Genomic DNA, 19,717 nt, shown 5'->3' with positions numbered 1-19,717 from the left:
TAATCCCAGCACTTTGGGAGGCTGAGGTGGGTGAATCACCTGAGGTCAGGGGTTTGGGACCAGCCTGGCCAACATGGTGAAACCCCGTCTCTACTAAAAATACAAAAATTGGCCCGGCATTGTGGCCAGCACCTGTAATCCCAGCTACTCGGGAGGCTGAGACAGGAGAATCACTTGAGCCCGGGAGGCAGAGGTTTCAGTGAGCTGAGATTGTGCCATTGCACTCCAGCCTGGGTGACAAGAGCGAGGCTCTGTCTCAAAAAAAAAAAAAAAGAAAAAGAAAAATATCAATCAATGAAGGAGATTTGGTGAAAATAAAAAGGAAATGTTAGTTTCAAATTTGTATGTTTCTCTGTATTTAGGGGTAAAGTAGAGAAGGAAAAAAAAGGAAAAGTGTAGAATAGTGTCTGTCATATGATCTATTATGTCAACAAAAAAAATTCATTCATATATACAATGGTATATGCATCAAAATATCTTTCAGTATCATTTAAAATATTTGTTGAAGTGTGTAATTCTTTCATTTGTCAAAAAATTGTATTTATAAATAATTTATAATACAAGGAAACAATGCTCATAATGTCTTAAACAAAAGAGTAGTATATGAAACTGCTTATAGAGTAAAATTTCAGTAGTGAGGTAACAGTAGGGGAAAATGCACAAAGGACTAGATGAGAAAAATGCCAAAATGTTAATAATGGTGGTAAAATTATGGGTGATGTTTCTGAAAATTAAAAATGTGTCCTCTGACAGGGCACAGTGGCTCATGCCTGTAATCCCAGCACTTTGGGAGTCCGAGGCAGGCAGATCACCTGAGATCAGGAGTTCAAGACCAGCCTAGACAACATGGCAAAACCCCGTCTCTACTAAAAATACAAAAATTAGCCAGGCATGGTGGCGCACGCCTGTCATCCCAGCTACTGGGGAGGCTGAGGCATGATAATCACTTGAACCCAGGAGGCTGAGGTCGCAGTGAGTTGAGATTGTGACACTGCACTCCAGCCTGGGTGACAGAGTGAGACTCTGTTTCAAAACAAACAAACAAAAAAAAAGTGCCCCATGGGCATGACTTTACCTCTGTTTCAATGAGGTTGGGACAGGCTTTGCCTAGTGGTGGATGGAAGCAAAGTCTAGAACCACAGCATCTATTTGGTATCTCCCTAAGGTCACAAACGATGTCTTAGCCTCAGGCTAGAACACGCAAGGGAGGGTACAGTAAATGCTATCCTGGCGGCACAAAGAGAAAGCAGCTACCAGCCTCTGCCCTAATGGCAGGATCAGTACCCTTTGCTCTGAGTACAAACAACATAATTAAAGACAGAAAAGAATCCACTGGGCTTAATGGAAGTGAGAAATATTCCATGCAAAACAGCTGCCTGGATTCAAATTCCAGGTCTGCAATTTCGATCAGTTGTAAGCTTCTTAATCTCTCTGTATTTCCATTTTTTCATTGGTAAAATGGGAGTAATAATAATCTATGCCTCATAGGATTATTATGAGACCTTAATGAGTTAAGAGATGTGAACACCTAAAGATAATGTTTTTCAAATAGTGTTTGTTATTGTTATTAATATTATTATCCTTTTTACATTTAAAAATGATATTAATACTTGATTTGTCATCATTCCTTTAATAAGTACTATGATTTATTGAGCACCTACTATATGCCAGGCACCACGAGGCATTTTGTTTACCTTAGACAGGATTCATCTTTAGGACTACCATTTAAGTATTTAATATTACAAACCCCATAATAAAAAAAAATGAGGCTCTAAAACAACAGCTCCCAACGTTTTTAGCACCAAGGACCAGTTTTGTGGAAGACAATTTTTCTATGGACCGAGATGGGGGGATTGTATTAGGATGATTCAAGCCAATTACATTTATTGTGCACTTTATTTCTATTATTATTACATTGTAATATATAATGCAATAATTATACAACTCACCATAATATAGACTCAGTGGAAGCCCTGAGCTTGTTTTCCTGTAACTAGATGGTCCCATCTTGGGGTGATGTGAGACAGTGACAGATCATCGGGCATTAGATTCCCATAAGGAGTCTGCAACCTAAATCCCTCACATGCACAGTTCACAATAGGGCTCGGGCTCCTGTGAGAATCTAATGCCGCTGCTGATCTGACACGAGGCGGAGCTCAAGCAGTAATGCTAGCAGTGGGGAGCGGCTGTAAATACAAATGAAGCTTGGCTCACAGGCCCCTGGCTCACTTCCTGTTGTGTGGTCCAGTTCCTAACAGACTATACAGACTGATACTGGTCCATGGCCCAGGGGTTGGGGACCCCTGCATTAGAAGATTGTTTTTCTGGGGTCCATACCTAGTAGGTGGCAGAACTAGGATTCAGGTCCAAAAATCTCCACCTCTAAAGTCCAACAAGCTGTGTCTACCATCAACTGCGACTCCTGCACTATCTAAGGTATTTACACATATTCAAACACAGAACATCTCTTTGTCTTTACCATCTGTGAATTAACCAAGAAGAAGCCAGTTTTGCTGTCCTTACTTAAGAACCAAGTGATCTTCTGCCAGGTGTGCTCTCCAGCCACCCAGCCAAGCAGCCAAGGCAGCCTCAGCCCTATCCTTCCACATGTGACTCGCTGGCACTTGGCTCAGAAGTGCAGGGAAGCTTCACTTTATTCCATTCTGCAAACTTGCAGATAAACTCAATATATCTAATGGACTCACTCTTTAAAATGTAATTTAAGTTCCTATTGGTTAAAAGAAAAAAGTTCACAGCAAACAGGCAATAAAAGAAAAAATAGATAAGTTGCACTACATCAAAATTCAGAATTTTGAGCATCAAAGGATACTACCAAGAGAATGAAAAGGCAACCTACTGAATGGGAGAAAATATTGCAAGTCACATATCTGATAAGGCATGAATATCCAGAATATATAAAGAACTCTAAAATTCAACAACAAAAAAACTCAGTTCAAAAATGGGCAAAGGACTTTAACAGACATTTCTGCAGAAAAGATATACAAATTTCCAATAAACACACGATAAAATGTTCAACATCATTGGTCAGCAGGGAAATGCAGATGAAAACCACAATGAGTAACCACCCAGACCCATTAAAATGGCTATAAACAAATGAACAAATGGAAAAAAAACAAGCTGTGGAGAAACGAGAATCCTTGTACATTGCTGGTGGGAATATAAAATGCTGCAACCAGAAATGAAATAAAACAATAGACACTGAGCCCCCCAAAAATGCTGCAGCCATTGTAGAAAATAGTTTCTCTGTTTCTTAAAAGGTTAAACATAGAACTATCTTTTTTTTTTTTTTTTTTGGTGTGGGGGGTGCTATAAATTTAATAAAGAGTTTAGCCAGAAGGCAAAATTTCATAATGAACAGAGGTTTTAAAAGAAGGAAACAAGTCACCCAATAATAAAATTGAAAAAGGCCATGGAAAGATAATTCATAGAAGAGAAAATCCAAATGTTTCACCAAGCATATATTAATGAAAACATGCTCTAACTCACTTGTGGTGAGTTATAAATAAGTAATAAATAAAATAAATCCAAGAGTCTGATTATGAAAGATTTTGTGTGCTCTTCAACTAGAACTATCATATGACTCAGCAATTCCACTCCTAGGTATAAATACAAAAGAATTGAAAGCAGAGACTGGAGTAGATTGTTTGGTTATCAGAGTTCATAGCAGCATTTGTCACAATAGCTAAAATGTAGAAACAACCCAGGTAAATATCAACAGATGAATGGATAAACAAAATGCGATATATACATGTAATAGAATATTATTCAACCACAAAAGTGATTCGAATTTTAATATATGCAACAAAATGGATAGGCCTTGAAAACATTATGTTAGTAACACAAGTCAGATATAGAAGGACAAATATTGTATGATTCCACTTATATGAGGTACACAGAATAGGCAAATTCACAGAGATGGAAAAGGAGGTAGGGGAAAATATCGTGATGCATGTACTACTGTACATTCACATACACAGCAGTACCTGGCGAAAAATATTTTGATACATCTGCTATTGTATACATGAATGTACAATAGTACATGCATCAAAATATCTTTCAGTATCATTTCAAATATTTGACTCGTGTGTAATTCATTTGTCAAAGAAATTATATTTATAAATAATTTATAATATAAGGAAATTATGCTCACAGTATCTTAAAAGAACAGTATAGCAAACCGCTTATATAGTAAAATTTCAGTAGTGAGGTAACAGTAGGGGAAAAGGCTAAATGGAAAAATGCCAAAATAATAATGATGGTAAAATTATAGGTGACATTTCTGAAAATTAAAAATGTGTCCTGTGGGCAGGACTTCACCTGTGCTGCAACAGGGCTGTGACAGGTTTTGCCTGGTTGCTCAAATCCAGAGAGAGAAAAGTAGAATAGAGGTAACAAGGGGCCGCAGGGAGAGGGAAAGGGAAAATTATTGCTTAATGGGTATGAAGTTTTTGATGGGAATGATTAAAAGTTTGGGGGTATAAATAGCAGAGACAGTTATAAAACATTGTGAGCATATTTAAATTGTACTAATTGTACATTTATGCATGGTAAAAATTATAAATATTATATTCTATATATTTTACTACAACAAAAAAAGAAGTCCAGCAACATATTCCTTTCTAAAAATATTTTTAAAATTTTTACTACAGGAAATAAATGCTTGTTTTTAAAAATTAAAACCATATAAAAATGTATCATAAAACACATACGTACACACACACACAATCCTACTACCCAGAGGTAATCATTGTCTGCAGTTTATTATAGATTTCTAATTATGCCTCTACAAGGATTTTTTTTTACTTGACAATGGACTGTAGATATCTTACAGCATCAGCTCTTCTAGTATTTACTCTTTTTCATGGCTGTGTAGTATTCCATTGATGGATGGGCCATATTTGATGCAGCCACTCTCCTATTGATGAATCTCTGTGTGACACCAAACAGCACTCTATGCACCAGTTAAGTCTCAGTTCTCACAAATAAGGCAATAAGTATATGCCACTTTTATTTATCATGAGTCATTTCATTCACATAGGTTTGGAAATCATCACCACCTCTGTGGTCCCTACTTCCTACCACACAGTTAGGGTTGAAAACAGAGGTCAAAGTTGTGTCCTGGAAAATACATCAATCTCTTCTGAGAAAGAGCCAGAGGGTTCAAAATAGATAGTATTTGAAGAGAGGAACACCGTCTGTGCTTGTGAACTTCAGAAAGCCTGTCTCATGTTGGTACTTGCCATGCACAAGCTTGGGTTTGAGAAGCTAGGGGTACCGTAGAGAATTATTCACTCCAAAAGGTGGTGAGGATAGAGACATTCTCAACAGGCAACACCTCACATCAAACTTTGGGAATTTTCTCTGGTAGATTAGAAGCTTCTGTACTATTTCAATACTTATTACTATTTCAGTAACTAACCAGACCTGAAGCCTTCATTGTATTTCAGGACATGGTCTGTGTGTTTCTTGCAGCCATCCGTCACACATTGATTCATTCATGCTGTGAACCTAAGTGAACCAAAGAGAAAATTCTACAACTGATATGTCATTTGCATCTCCTTATATAAATGCACAGATAAGTGACAATATCCACACAAATAAATGAATATATATAAATACCTTGCATGCAGATATATGTTTTTCCAATATACACTTATAAGTACTACTTACAATATTTATTTATTTGAAATGCCTAATTCCACATCTACCAAGCTCTGTCCAGGTAAAGCCCTTCCTTACTGAGTCCTCCACAAAATGTCCCCTCGTCATCTTCAGATCCCATTTATACTCTGTTCTTTGGGTTCTTAAAGCTTTTAAAAATTGTTTCAATTATAGACTAACTTGCATTGTTATAGGTGTTTCACATGTGTTCATCCCTCTCATCTTGATAAACTTTTTTTTTTTTAAGACAGGGTCTGGCTCTGTTGCCCAGGTTAGAGTGTAGTGGTGCAATCATGACTTGCTACTGCCTCGACACTCCAGGCTCCAGGGTTCCTCCCACCTCAGCCTTCCAGGTAGCTGGGACTACAGGTGCACACCATCAGGTCTGGCTAATTTTTAAAATTTTCTTATAGAGATAGGATCTCACTTTGTTGCCCAGGCTGGTCTCGACAACCTGGGCTCAAGCAATCCTCCTGCCTCAGCCTCCCAAAGTTCTGGGATTACAGGTGTGAGCCACCATACCCGGACTTGATAAACTTTTTGATGATACATGGTGTAAAAGGTTAAATTTACTCTCTCCTACCCTCCCAGCAAAAGCTGAGCATACTATAAAACCCAATATAGAATAGTAGCTTATGGAATTTTAGTCCCAGCAGGGACTTGAATCTGTGGAAGGGACTCCTTTCATAGCTGAAGAACCTGATCAGGCATCAGCTTGTAGGATGACTATTTATCTGAGCTATGGATACTGACAGTAAACACAGATATTCTTTGTTGTTTTTGTTGTTGTTGTTGTTTGTCTTGTTTTTTTGTTTTTTGAGATAGAGTCTCACTCTGTCACCCAGGCTGGAGTGCAGTGGCACAATCTCAGCTCACTGCAACCTCTGCCTCCTGGGTTCCAGTGATTCTCGTGCCTCAGTCTCCCTAGTAGCTGGAATTACAGGCATGCTCCACCATGCCCAGCTAATTTTTGTATTTTTAGTAGAGATGGGGGTTTCACCATGTTGGCCAGGCTGGTCTTCAACTCCTGACCTCAAGTGATCTGCCTGCCTCAGTCTCCCAAAGTGCTGGGATTAAAGGCGTGAGCCACTGTGCCTGGCCTCAACTGGGCACTTTCCACTATGACAGTATTAGACACCTTCAGAATCCTAAAGCAATCAGTGGTCAGCCAAAGGAAAACCTAAGAGTTCATTCCTAAACTAACCTAAGATAGGGCTTATGAGACTTGTAGGTGCTGTTTTTTTTTGTTTTTTTGTTTTTGTTTTCGTTTTTTTTTATTGTTTTCCCCTTAGAAACACAAAGGGAAAGCAACAAGATTTTTGCTGTTGTTGTTGTTTGTTTGTTTTTTAAGGCTGAGTCTCGCTCTGTCACCCAGGCTGGAGTGCAGTGGTGCAATCTCAGCTCACTGCAACCGCCGCCTCCCGGGTTCAAGTGATTCTCCTGCCTCAGCCTCCCAAGTGCTGGGACTACAGGCTGCCACCACGCCCAGCTGATTTTTTTGTATTTTTAGTAGAGACAGGGTTTCATCACGTTGGCCAGGCTGGTCTCAAACTCCCAACCTCAGGTGATCCACCCCACTTGGCCTCCCAAAGTGCTAGGATTACAGGCGTGAGCCACCACGCCCAGCCACAAGTTTTAACTAACCCTAAAGTCTGTCAGTAAACCATGGTAACAACTTTCCTAGTTCTAACTGCAAAGCACTGTGTTAAAGTGTGACTTAATCCTATTAGCCATACTTATGGCAAAACTCTATGCATGGTTTTATACCTTTTATGCTAATGCATCTCCTTCATAAAATATAAATAGGGCTAAACATTCAGTCCAGCACCATGTCTCACCATTGTATAGGAAAAAAAAAAAAAAGCCTTGCTGGCAAGGGGCAGGGGGACACAGACTCCAGAAACTGGGCCCAAATCTTCATTTCCTTCTTCACTAATGAATTCAATGGCACTGGGAACTTAGATCTCATGGCTTCCTGTGACTTTGAGGGTAAGCCAAATCTGTGCTTTCCCCCTTGCATATCTGAAACACACACCATAAGAAGGAATTGGATTTGGCTGGTCACCCATAAACCTCTTGAGTCCTACAGGCTGATTGACAGTCAGAAGTGCTCTTGGCAAGCAGAAAACACTTTGCGACTCTGAGTTTGGTGATTGGGCAATAGCTTCAGAATTCTGCTATGATTAATCGCTTAAAAATCTTCTTTCTCTTATCTGCATATCTTAGACTATAAACTGATCAGCAATTATGTGTTATTTATCTCTGCACCTCAGTACTAGCACACAAGTCCTGTAGGTGCTCGAAAGATATTTATTGAGAACCGATTTGAAAGTGAACAGAGTCGACAGCAGGCAGGCTACTGCTCCTGACGGTAACCATCCCTGCCAAAACAACACCTTCCTACTCTCCAGCGATCATCGCCCCTTTTCCTTTTCTCACATCTCTCTTAGATTAGCAGGGGGGCCCTGCCTACAGAACAACCCCCAGCTGACTCTCCTTCTGTTTGGAAAACTGATATTTGTTTACAGATGATCCCAGATTACACCATGTTCCCCACTTTCCCAAAAATATCATGGTGTCAAAACGCAGCCTGAATATAGATAGTAAAATGAGCACTGATGTTCCGCCTAAAGGCCTTTCAGAAGCTGCAGGAAGAATATTAATTATGTGTTCTATTTGTTTTCATAGCCTAGAGGGAAACCCAGCAACAGACACCAGCAGATCTTTAATCTTGATGCCATTTCCTGTCTGGGGGAGGGGGAAGCTGCTGTTCTCTCCACTGACTTTCTCACTGAACCTCACCCATTCCATTCAAGCTACTATGAGCCAGCAGAAAGTACTGAGGAATCTGAAACACGATGGGGAAGCCTTTTCCCAATGAGGAGTGGGATTAGTGTAATATAAAAACAAGACCTTACAACAATTCTAAAATGACTTGCTTTTCCCTCTGTTCGGATACAGGATATTTCTTTTTTCATAACAGTTTATTACAATGACTATCGGAATATTTTGCCTATGTCAATTTCTGTTTTTCAGACTAAGTTTACCTGTGGCCCAGATTTCATACATGTATTGAATTTGTAGAATTTCAAAAACTCCATCACAGGTGCTAGATAAATAATAATTAAGGATCTTTTTATTTTCAGATCACTGACCTAAAGGTATATGTGTTAATGCCGAGTTCTTTCTATAAACGTCCTAGGTGTTCATAGTCTTATGTTCCAACGAATGTCCAAAAACATGGAATCGCAGATGTTTATTTTTGGCATTTATTCTTGGCATTTCTTGAAATTGATTTGACCATCAATTGAGATTTAGAAAGGAAAACATGTTTAAGGAAGGAAGAAATATCTGTCACCCAATGTAACAATCTTCTAAACTTTGAGAAAAATCACTCATTTTCCTAGCAAATTTGGAAACCATTTTTTCTTAAACCAATTTTTAGATAATTTTTAGAGGCAAAATTTTCTGATTATAGTTTGCCAGGCCATAATCTTGGGCAGGCAAAGCCTTACAAGTACTTTATTGACCTAGCCTTTTTTTTTTTTTTTTTTTTTTTTTGAGATGGAGTCTGGCTCTGTCACTCAGGCTGGAGTGCAGTGGCACGATCTCGGCTCAACCTCCCTCTCCCGGATTCAAGCAATTCTCCTGTCTCCGCCTACGGAGCAGCTGGGATTACAGGCATGCACCACTACACCTGGCTAATTTTTATATTTTTGGTAGAGACGGGGTTTCACCATGTTGGTCAGACTGGTCTCAAACTGCTGACCTCAGGTTATCCGCCCGCCTCAGCCTCCCAGTGTGCTGGGATTACAGGCGTGAGCCACTGCACCCAGCTAATCTACCTTTTAAAACACACTCAGCATGAATTGTTCCCACTATTATAGTTCCTTTAAAAGAACATCATAATAGGTTCAATGCATTAAGAAACAATAAAGATTACATAAACTAGTCAATCAAAAAGTACAAATGGGCTTTGCCAAATAGCAATGGGTGGCCTAGATTTTGGATGTACATAATTGATCTTACACAGATGTAAGCACGATTGCAGCCAGCTATGCTCAAGGGTGGCCGTAGCCCTCTTCGGTGATTTCAGACCACACAGCATCCTTGCCCATGGTGTCTCTTGTTACAAGTTGCTTAGCACCGTGGTGCCTTGTGGGTGGTGAAATACAAACCATCACCACTAAAACAAAAAACAAAAAACACCACCACATTTCATAATATCCAGTGTCAGCTCTTTCACTTCCAATTATCCCTTCACTGCTTATCACCCCACAAGGGCAGGATTAGGGTATGGCAAGTGAGGCACATGCCTTGGGACAAAATTTGAGGATACCAAAAAACTTAGTTACTAAGATAACATTTTAATGCATTATTTTTTAAAATGAAATTTAATGCCAAAAAAATCCATGATGCATGAGATATCCAAATTTTAAATAACAAGATCCAACCTGCCCTTGCACAGCTTTGCTTCACTTGCTCCACCCTAATCTCAGCTCTGGTTCCAATAAAACTTTATTTATAAAAACAAGCAGCTAGTTTATGGGCCGTGGTTAACCAGTTTGATTTTTTTCCTTAAATGTTTGGTAGAATTCACCAATAAAACTATTTAGGCCTGGTTCTTCTAGTTTTGCAAGGCTATGAATTGTTGATTCAATATTGTAGATAGATTTAGGCCAACTCATGTTATCTATTTCTCCTTGTGTGAATTTTGTTATATTGTATCTTTCAGGGAATTGGTCCATTTCATCTAGGTTATCAAAATTTCCAGCACAGGCCAGCTGCGGTGGCTCACGCCTGTAATCCTAGCACGTTGGGAGGCCGAAGCGGGTGGAGCACTTGAGGTCAGGAGTTCGAGATCAGCCTGGCCAACATAGTGAAACCCCGTCTCTACTAAAAATACAAAAATTAGCCTGGCGTGGTGGCAGGCACCTGTAATCCCAGTACTCAGGAGGCTGAGGCAGGAGAATCGCTTGAACCCGGGAGGTAGAGGTTGCAGTGAGCCAAGATCGCACCATTGCACGCCAGCCTGGGGGACATGAGTGAAACTCCATCTCAAACAGAACAAACAAACAAACAAAAAATTTTGAGCATAGAGTTGCTCGTTTATTATTCTTTTCATGTCCATGGGATCAGTAGTTATGTCCTCTTTTTCATTTATGATATAAGTAATTTGTGCCTTTCTTTTTTTCTCTTAGCCCAGGGAGAGGTTTGTCAATATTATTGATCTTTTCAAAGAATCAACTTTTGGTTTGGTTGATTGTCTTTATTGGTTTCCTATTTTCAATTTCATTGATCTCTAATTTATATTATTGCTTTTTCCCTGCTTACTTTGGATTTAATTTCCTCATCTTTTTCTACTTTCCTAAGGTGAACACTTATACTATTTATATTAGGTCTCTCTTCTTTTTTAATATATGCATTCATTGCTCTAAACTTCCCTCTAAATACTGCTCTTGCTGCATCCTACAAGTTGTGGCAGGTGGTATTTTCATGCACTTCTATGAGTTAGTCTGTTTAAAAATAAGGTAAACCAGGGCTGGGCGTGGTGGTTCATGCCTGTAAACCTAGCACTTTGGGAGATCACGGCAGCAAGATTGCTTGACCTCAGGAGTTCTGGACCAGCCTGGGCAGCATGGTGAAACCCTGTCTCTACAAAAAAATATAAAAATTAGCCAGGTGTGGTGGCACCTGCCTGTAGTCCCAGCTACTCAGGAGGCTGACGTGGGAGGATCACCTGAACCCAGAAGGTTGAGACTATGGTGAGCCATAATTGCATCACTGCACTCCAGCCTGGGTGACAGAGTGAGACCCTGTCTCAAAAAAAAAAAAAGGTAAACCAGATATTATCATCTCCAAATACCTACCAATAAACAATTGTTTCTGGAGATTCTTTAAGATTTGAAAAGACAGAATGGGGAGGAAAAGTAACGGACAAGTAGGAGAAACTGTCCTAGACTGACTTTCCTTGAACTAATTATTGTGAAGTGTGACACACATATCTTCTAATACATAGAGTATATGCCAAAGAGCACAGACTGAAAACAGCCACTGTCCTCACACCTCTGCACCTGGCCTTTCTTTTTAAAAAAGTGATGTCTGACACCAAATGTTATGGTCTCAGTGTGCTAGAGCCAGCTTGTACCTGCCCTGGACAGTCAATTGCTAACCTGATGGTAGCTTGAAATTGGCAATGGCTGGCAGGGCACGGTGGCTCATACCTGTAATCCCAGCACTTTGGGAGGCTCAGGCAAGCAGATCATGAGGTCAAGAGATCGAGACCATCCTGACCAACATGGTGAAACCCTGTCTCTACTAAAAATAAAAAAATTAGTTGGGCATGGTGGCGTGCGCCTGTGGTCCCAGCTACTTGGGAGGCTGAGGCAGGAACATCACTTGAACCTGGGAGGCGGAGGTTTCAGTGAGCCGAGATCGCACCATTGCTCTCCAGCCTGGCAACAGAGCAAGACTCTGTCTAAAAAAAGAGAAAAAAGAAAAAAAGAAATTGGCAATGGTAGGAGTATATGGGAGTCTCTGTAAGAGAAAAATCAGCACGTACTATAGATCAGCGCTTTGTTTTTCTTTTTCTTTTTTTTATTTTTTTTAATTTTTATTTTATGTATATATTTTTATTATGCTTTAAGTTCTAGGGTACATGTGCACAACGTGCAGGTTTGTTACATATGTATGCATGTGCCATGTTGGTGTGCTGCACCCATTAACTCGTCATTTACATTAGGTGTATCTCCTAATGCTATCCCTCCCCTCTTCCTCCACCCCACAACAGGCCCCGGTGTGTAATGTTTCCCTTCCTGTGTCCAAGTGTTCTCATTATTCAATTCCCACCTAAGAGTGAGAACATGCAGTGTTTGGTTTTCTGTCCTTGTGATAGTTTGCTGAGAATGATGGTTTCCAGCTTCATCCATGTCCCTACAAAGGACATGAACTCATCATTTTTTATGGCTGCATAGTATTCCATGGTGTATATGTGCCACATTTTCTTAATCCAGTCTATCATTGTTGGACATTTGGGTTGGTTCCAAGTCTTTGCTATTGTGAGTAGTGCCACAATAAACATACGTGTGCATGTGTCTTTATAGCAGCATGATTTATAATCCTTTGGGTATATACCCAGAAATGGGATGACTGGGTCAAATGGTATTTCTAGTTCCAGATACCTGAAGAATAGCCACAGTGTCTTCCACAATGGTTGAACTAGTTTATAGTCCCACCAACAGTGTAGAAGTGTTCCTATTTCTCCACATCCTCTCCAGCACCTGTTGTTTCCTGACTTTTTAATAATTGCCATTCTAAGTGGTGTGAGATAATATCTCATTGTGGTTTTGATTTGCATTTCTCTGATGGCCAGTGATGATGAGCATTTTTTCATGTGTCTGTTGGCTGTATAAATGTCTTCTTTTGGGAAGTGTCTGTTCATAACCTTTGCCCACTTTTTGATGGAGTTGTTTGTTTTTTTTCTCATAAATTTCTTTGAGTTCTTTGTAGATTCTGGAGATTAGCCCTTTGTCAGATGAGTAGATTGCAAAAATTTTCTCCCATTCCGTAGGCTGCCTATTCACTCAGATGGTAGTTTCTTTTGCTGTGCAGAAGCTCTTCGGTTTAATTAGATCCCATTTGTCAATTTTGGCTTTTGTTGCCATTGCTTTTGGTGTTTTAGACATGAAGTCCTTGCCCATACCTGTGTCCTGAATGGTATTGCCTAGGTTTTCTTCTAGGGTTTTTATGGTTTTTAGTCTAACATTTAAGTCTTTAATCCATCTTGAATTAATTTTTGTATAAGGTGTAAGGAAGGGATCCAGTTTCAGCTTTCTACATATGGCTAGCCAGTTTTCCCAACACCATTTATTAAATAGGGAATTCTTTCCCCATTGCTTGTTTTTGTCAGGTTTGTCAAAGATCAGATACTTGTAGATGTGTGGTATCATTTCTGAGGGCTCTGTTCTGTTTCACTGGTCTATATCTGTTTTGATACCAGTACCATGCTGTTTTGGTTACTGTAGCCTTATAGTATAGTTTGAAGTCAGGTAGCGTGATGCCTCCAGCTTTGTTCTTTTGGCTTAGGATTGACTTGGCAATGCGGGCTCTTTTTTGGTTCCATATGAACTTTAAAGTAGTTTATTCCAATTCTGTGAAAAAAGTCAACGGCAGCTTGATGGGGATGGCATTGAATCTATAAATTACCTTGGGCAGTATGGCCATTTTCACGATATTCATTCTTCCTACCCATGAGCATGGAATGTTCTTCCATTTGTTTGTGTCCTCTTTCATTTCGTTGAGCAGTGGTTTGTAGTTCTCCTTGAAGAAGTCCTTCACATCCCTTGTAAGTTGGATTCCTAGGTATTTTATTCTCTTTGAAGCAATTGTGAATGGGAGTTCACTCATGATTTGGCTCTCTGTTTGTCTGTTGTTTGTGTATAAGAATGCTTGTGATTTTTTTACATTGATTTTGTATCCTGAGACTTTGTTGAAGTTGCTTATTAGCTTAAGGAGATTTTGGGCTGAGATGATGGGGTTTTCTAGATATACAATCATGTCGTCTGCAAACAGGGACAATTTGACTTCCTCTTTTCCTAATTGAATACCCTTTATTTCCTTCTCCTGCCTGATTGCCCTGGCCAGAACTTCCAACACTATGTTGAATAGGAGTGGTGAGAGAGGGCATCCCTGTCTTGTGCCAGTTTTCAAAGGGAATGCTTCCAGTTTTTGCCCATTCAGTATGATATTGGCTGTGGGTTTTTCATAAATAGCTCTTATTATTTTTAGATACATCCCATCAATACCTAATTTATTGAGAGTTTTTAGCATGAAGGGCTGTTGAATTTTGTCGAAGGCCTTTTCTGCATCTATTGAGATAATCATGTGGCTTTTGTCTTTGGTTCTGTTTATATGCTGGATTACGTTTATTGATTTGCATATGTTGAACCAGCCTTGCATCCCAGGGATGAATCCCACTTGATCATGGTAGATAAGCTTTTTGATGTGCTGCTGGATTTGGTTTGCCAGTATTTTATTGAGGATTTTTGCATCGATGTTCATCAGGGATATTGGTCTAAAATTCTCTTTTTTTGTTGTGTCTCTGCCAGGCTTTGGTATCAGGATGATGCTGGCCTCTTAAAATGAGTTAGGGAGGATTCTCTCTTTTTATATTGATTGGAATAGTTTCAGAATGAATGGTATCAGCTCCTCCTTGTACCTCTGGTAGAATTCGGCTGTGAATCCATCTGGTCCTGGACTTGTTTTGGTTGGTAAGCTATTAATTATTGCCTCAATTTCAGAGCCTGTTATTGGTCTATTCAGAGATTCAACTTCTTCCTGGTTTAGTCTTGGGAGGGTGTATGTGTCAAGGAATTTATCCATTTCTTCTAGATTTTCTAGTTTATTTGTGTAGAAGTGTTTATAGTATTCTCTGATAGTAGTTTGCATTTCTGTGGGATCGGTGGTGATATCCCCTTTATCATTTTTTATTGTGTCTATTTGACTCTTCTCTCTTTTCTTCTTTATTAGTCTTGCTAGCGGTCTATCAATTTTGTTGATCTTTTCAAAAAACCAGCTCCTGGATTCACTGATTTATTGAAGGGTTTTTTGTGTCTCTATCTCCTTCAGTTCTGCTCTGATCTTAGTTATTTCTTGCCTTCTGCTAGCTTTTGCATTTGTTTGCTCTTGCTTCTCTAGTTCCTTTAATTGTCATATTAGGGTGTCAATTTTAGATCTTTCCTGCTTTCTCTTGTGGGCATTTAGTGCTATAAATTTCCCTCTACACACTGCTTTAAATGTGTCCCAGAGATTCTGGTATATTGTGTCTTTGTTCTCGTTGGTTTCAAAGAACATCTTTATTTCTGCCTTCATTTCATTATGCACCCAGTAGTCATTCAGGAGCAGGTTGTTCAGTTTCCATGTAGTTGAGTGGTTTTCAGTGAGTTTTTTAATCCTGAGTTCTAGTTTGATTGCACTGTGGTCTAAGAGACAGTTTGTTATAATTTCTGTTCTTTTACATTTGCTGAGGAGTGCTTTACTTCCAACTATGTGGTCAATTTTGGAATAGGTGCAGTGTGGTGCTGAGAAGAATGTATATTCTGTTGATTTGGGGTGGAGAGTTCTGTAGATGTCTATTAGGTCTGCTTGGTGCAGAGCTGAATTCAATTCCTGGATATCCTTGTTAACTTTCTGTCTCTTGATCTGTCTAATGTTGACAGTGGGGTGTTAAAGTCTCCCATTATTATTGTATGGGAGTCTAAGTCTCTTTGTAGGTCTCTAAGGACTTGCTTTATGAATCTTGGTGCTCCTGTATTGGGTGCATATATATTTAGGATAGTTAGTTCTTCTTGTTGAATTGATCCCTTTACCATTATGTAATGGCCTTCTTTGTCTCTTTTGATCTTTGTTGGTTTAAAGTCTGTTTTATCAGAGACAAGGATTGCAACCCCTGCCTTTTTTTGTTTTCCGTTTGCTTGGTAGATCTTCCTCCATCCCTTTATTTTGAGCCTATGTGTGTCTCTGCACGTGAGATGGGTTTCCTGAATACAGCACACTGATGGGTCTTGACTCTTTATCCAATTTGCCAGTCTGTGTCTTTTAATTGGAGCATTTAGCCCATTGACATTTAAGGTTAATATTGTTATGTGTGAATTTGATCCTATCATTATAATGTTAGCTGGTTATTTTGCTTGTTAGTTGACGCGGTTTCTTCCTAGCATCAATGGTCTTTACAATTTGGCATGTTTTTGCAGTGGCTGGTACTGGTTGTTCCTTTACAGGTTTAGTGCTTCCTTCAGGAGCTCTTGTAGGGCAGGCCTGGTGGTGACAAAATCTTTCAGCATTTGCTTGTCTGTAAAGCATTTTATTTCTCCTTCCCTTACAAAGCTTAGTTTGGCTGGCTATGAAATTCTGGGTTGAAAATTCTTTTCTTTAAGAATGTTGAATATTGGCCCCCATTCTCTTCTGGCTTGTAGAGTTTCTGCCGAGAGATCAGCTGTTAGTCTGATGGGCTTCCCTTTGTGGGTAACCCGACTTTTCTCTCTGGCTGCCCTTAACATTTTTTCCTTCATTTCAACTTTGGTGAATCTGACAATTACGTGTGTTGGAGTTGCTCTTCTCGAGGAGTATCTTTGTGGTGTTCTCTGTATTTCCTGAATTTGAATGTTGGCATGCCTTGATAGGTTGGGGAAGTTCTCCTGGATAATATCCTGCAGAGTGTTTTCCAACTTGGTTCCATTCTCCCCGTCACTTTCAGGTACACCAATCAGACGTAGATTTGGTCTTTTCACATAGTCTCATATTTCTTGGAGGCTTTGTTCATTTGTTTTTGTTGTTTTTTCTCTAAACTTCTCTTCTCGCTTCATTTCTTTCATTTGATCTTCCATCACTGATACCCTTTCTTCCGGTTGATCGAATCGGCTACTGAGGCTTGTGCATTTGTCACGTAGTTCTCATGCCATGGTTTGCAGCTCCATCAGGTCCTTTAAGGACTTCTCTGCATTGGTTATTCTAGTTAGCCATTTGTCTAATCTTTTTTCAAGGTTTTTAACTTCTTTGCGATGGGTTCGAACTTCCTCCTTTAGCTTGGAGAAGTTTGATGATCTGAAGCCTTCTTCTCTGAACTTGTCAAAGTCATTCTCCACTCAGCTTTGTTCCATTGCTGGTGAGGAGCTGCGTTCCTTTGGAGGAGGAGAGGTGCTCTGATTTTTAGAATTTTCAGTTTTTCTGTTCCGTTTTTTCCCCATCTTTGTGGTTTTATCCACCTTTGGTCTTTGATGATAGTGACGTACAGATGGGGTTTTGGTGTGGATGTCCTTTCTGTTTGTTAGTTTTCCTTTTAACAGCCAGGACCCTCAGCTGCAGGTCTGTTGGAGTTTGCTGGAGGTCCACTCCAGACCCTGTTTGCCTGGGTATCAGCAGCGGAGGCTGCAGAACAGCGAATATTGCTGAACAGCAAATGTTGCTTTCTGATCTTTCCTCTGGAGGTTTCGTCTCAGAGGGGTACCCGGCCATGTAAGGTGTCAGTCTGCCCCTACTGGGGGGTGCCTCCCAGATAGGCTACTCGGGGGTCAGGGACCCACTTGAGGAGGCAGTCTGTCCGTTCTCAGATCTCAAACTCCGTGCTGGGAGAACCACGACTCTCTTCAAAGCTGTCAGACAGGGACATTTAAGTCTGCAGAGGTTTCTGCTGCCTTTTGTTCGGCTATGCCCTGCCCCCAGAGGTGGAGTCTACAGAGGCAGGCAGGCCTCCTTGAGCTGTGGTGGGCTTCACCCAGTTTGAGCTTCCCAGCTGCTTTGTTTACCTACTCAAGCCTCAGCAACGGCAGGTGCCCCTCCCCCAGCCTCGCTGCTGCCTTGCAGTTTGATCTCAGACAGCTGTGCTAGCAATGAGAGAGGCTGTGTGGGCATGGGACCCTCTGAGCCAGGCACAGGATATAATCTGGTGTGCCGTTTGCTAAGACCATTGGAAAAGCGCAGTATTAGGGTGGGAGTGACCCGATTTTCCAGGTGCCATCTGTCACAGCTTTGCTTGGCTATGAAAGGGAATTCCCTGACCCCTTATGCTTCCTGGATGAGGTGATGCCTCACCCTGCTTCCACTCAAGCTTGGTGCGCTGCACCCACTGTCCTGACCCACTGTCCAACAAGCCCCAGTGAGATGAACCTGGTACCTCAGTTGGAAATGCAGAAATCACCCGTCTTCTTCGTCTCTCATGCTGGGAGCTGTAGACTGGAGCTGTTCCTATTCGGCCATCTTCTGTTTTGCTTTTTCTGTTTGTTTCTTCCTTTGAGAACTGTCCTATTAGCATGCTAGTGCCAAATTACAACACCTAAAAATTCCAGTTCCTCTAGCCTTCTAAATTTACTGGATACAACTAAGAAACAAACTATTGCATGTAAAAATTGGAGGATTGGGAGCTTCCAAAAGTTGCTATTACACCAGATGCCATGACTACATCAGATCATCTGAGGAAAGGAACTCTTTCAAGTAGCAATTTAAAATGTAGCTGGGCAATAGTCCAAAATAGATGCTCTAAGAACACTCAAGCTACATATTTTATAAACATGACAAAAATATTCTTCAACCAAATTTCATAGGGTTAAACTTAAACGATTCATCCAAATATACAAGCTAAAAGGAACCAAAAATGGAAGTCACTCTTGGGTTTATTATTTACTCTGTGGTGGTTGAGATCAAGATTTTCCTGGCAAATCAATATGGTTCACCCGCATCAGAATAAGCAATTACCTAAGGCTTGGAGTTTGAAGAGCCTGGGTAATAAGTGAGGGGAAAAGGCCAGGAGGAGGAGAAAAAAATTTCCTGTAAAGCTAAAAATAACTTTAGGATCATTATATACTTATTTGTATATAAATGCATATTCCTAATTATAATTTGAACAGACATCTGGTGCTACAATCTAATTACTGCCAGAAGGAAAGAAGAGAGATCAACGATTCTAAAACTAAAGTGACTACTTGTAATTACTTACAAATAAACTTTTTACAAAACAAGTTATCTCATTTAATTACTGTTTTATGTATTTTGCAAACACATGAATACAGGCCACACACACACAGAAACATATGTAAAAATATATCTATGTGCATGTATTACTGGAAAGTGGTCCCGATCCAGACCCCATGAGAGGGTTCTTGGATCTCATGCAAGAAAGAATTTAGGGCAAGTTTGCAGTGCAAAGTGAAAGCAAGTTTATTAAGAAAGTAAAGGAATAATAGAATAGCTACTCAAGAGACAGAGCAGACCCGACGGCTGCTGGCTGCCCATTTTTATGGTATTTCCTGATCATATGCTAAACAAGGGGTGGATTATTCATGTCTCCCCTTTTTTAGACCAAAGAGGGTAACTTCCTGATGTTGCCATGGCATTTGTAAACTATCATGGCGTTGGTGGGAGTGTAGCAGTGAGGACAACCAGAGGACACTCTAGTGGCCATTTTGGTTTTGGTGAGTTTTAGCCAGTTCCTTTACTGCAAACTGTTTTATCAGCAAGGTCTTTGTGACCTGAATTTTGTGCT

The sequence above is a fragment of the Pan troglodytes genome, chromosome 7 (assembly GCF_028858775.2).
Source record: "Pan troglodytes isolate AG18354 chromosome 7, NHGRI_mPanTro3-v2.0_pri, whole genome shotgun sequence".
NCBI lineage: Eukaryota > Metazoa > Chordata > Mammalia > Primates > Hominidae > Pan > Pan troglodytes.
The sequence above is the reverse complement of the archived record's forward strand: the minus strand, read 5'-3'. Positions refer to the sequence as shown.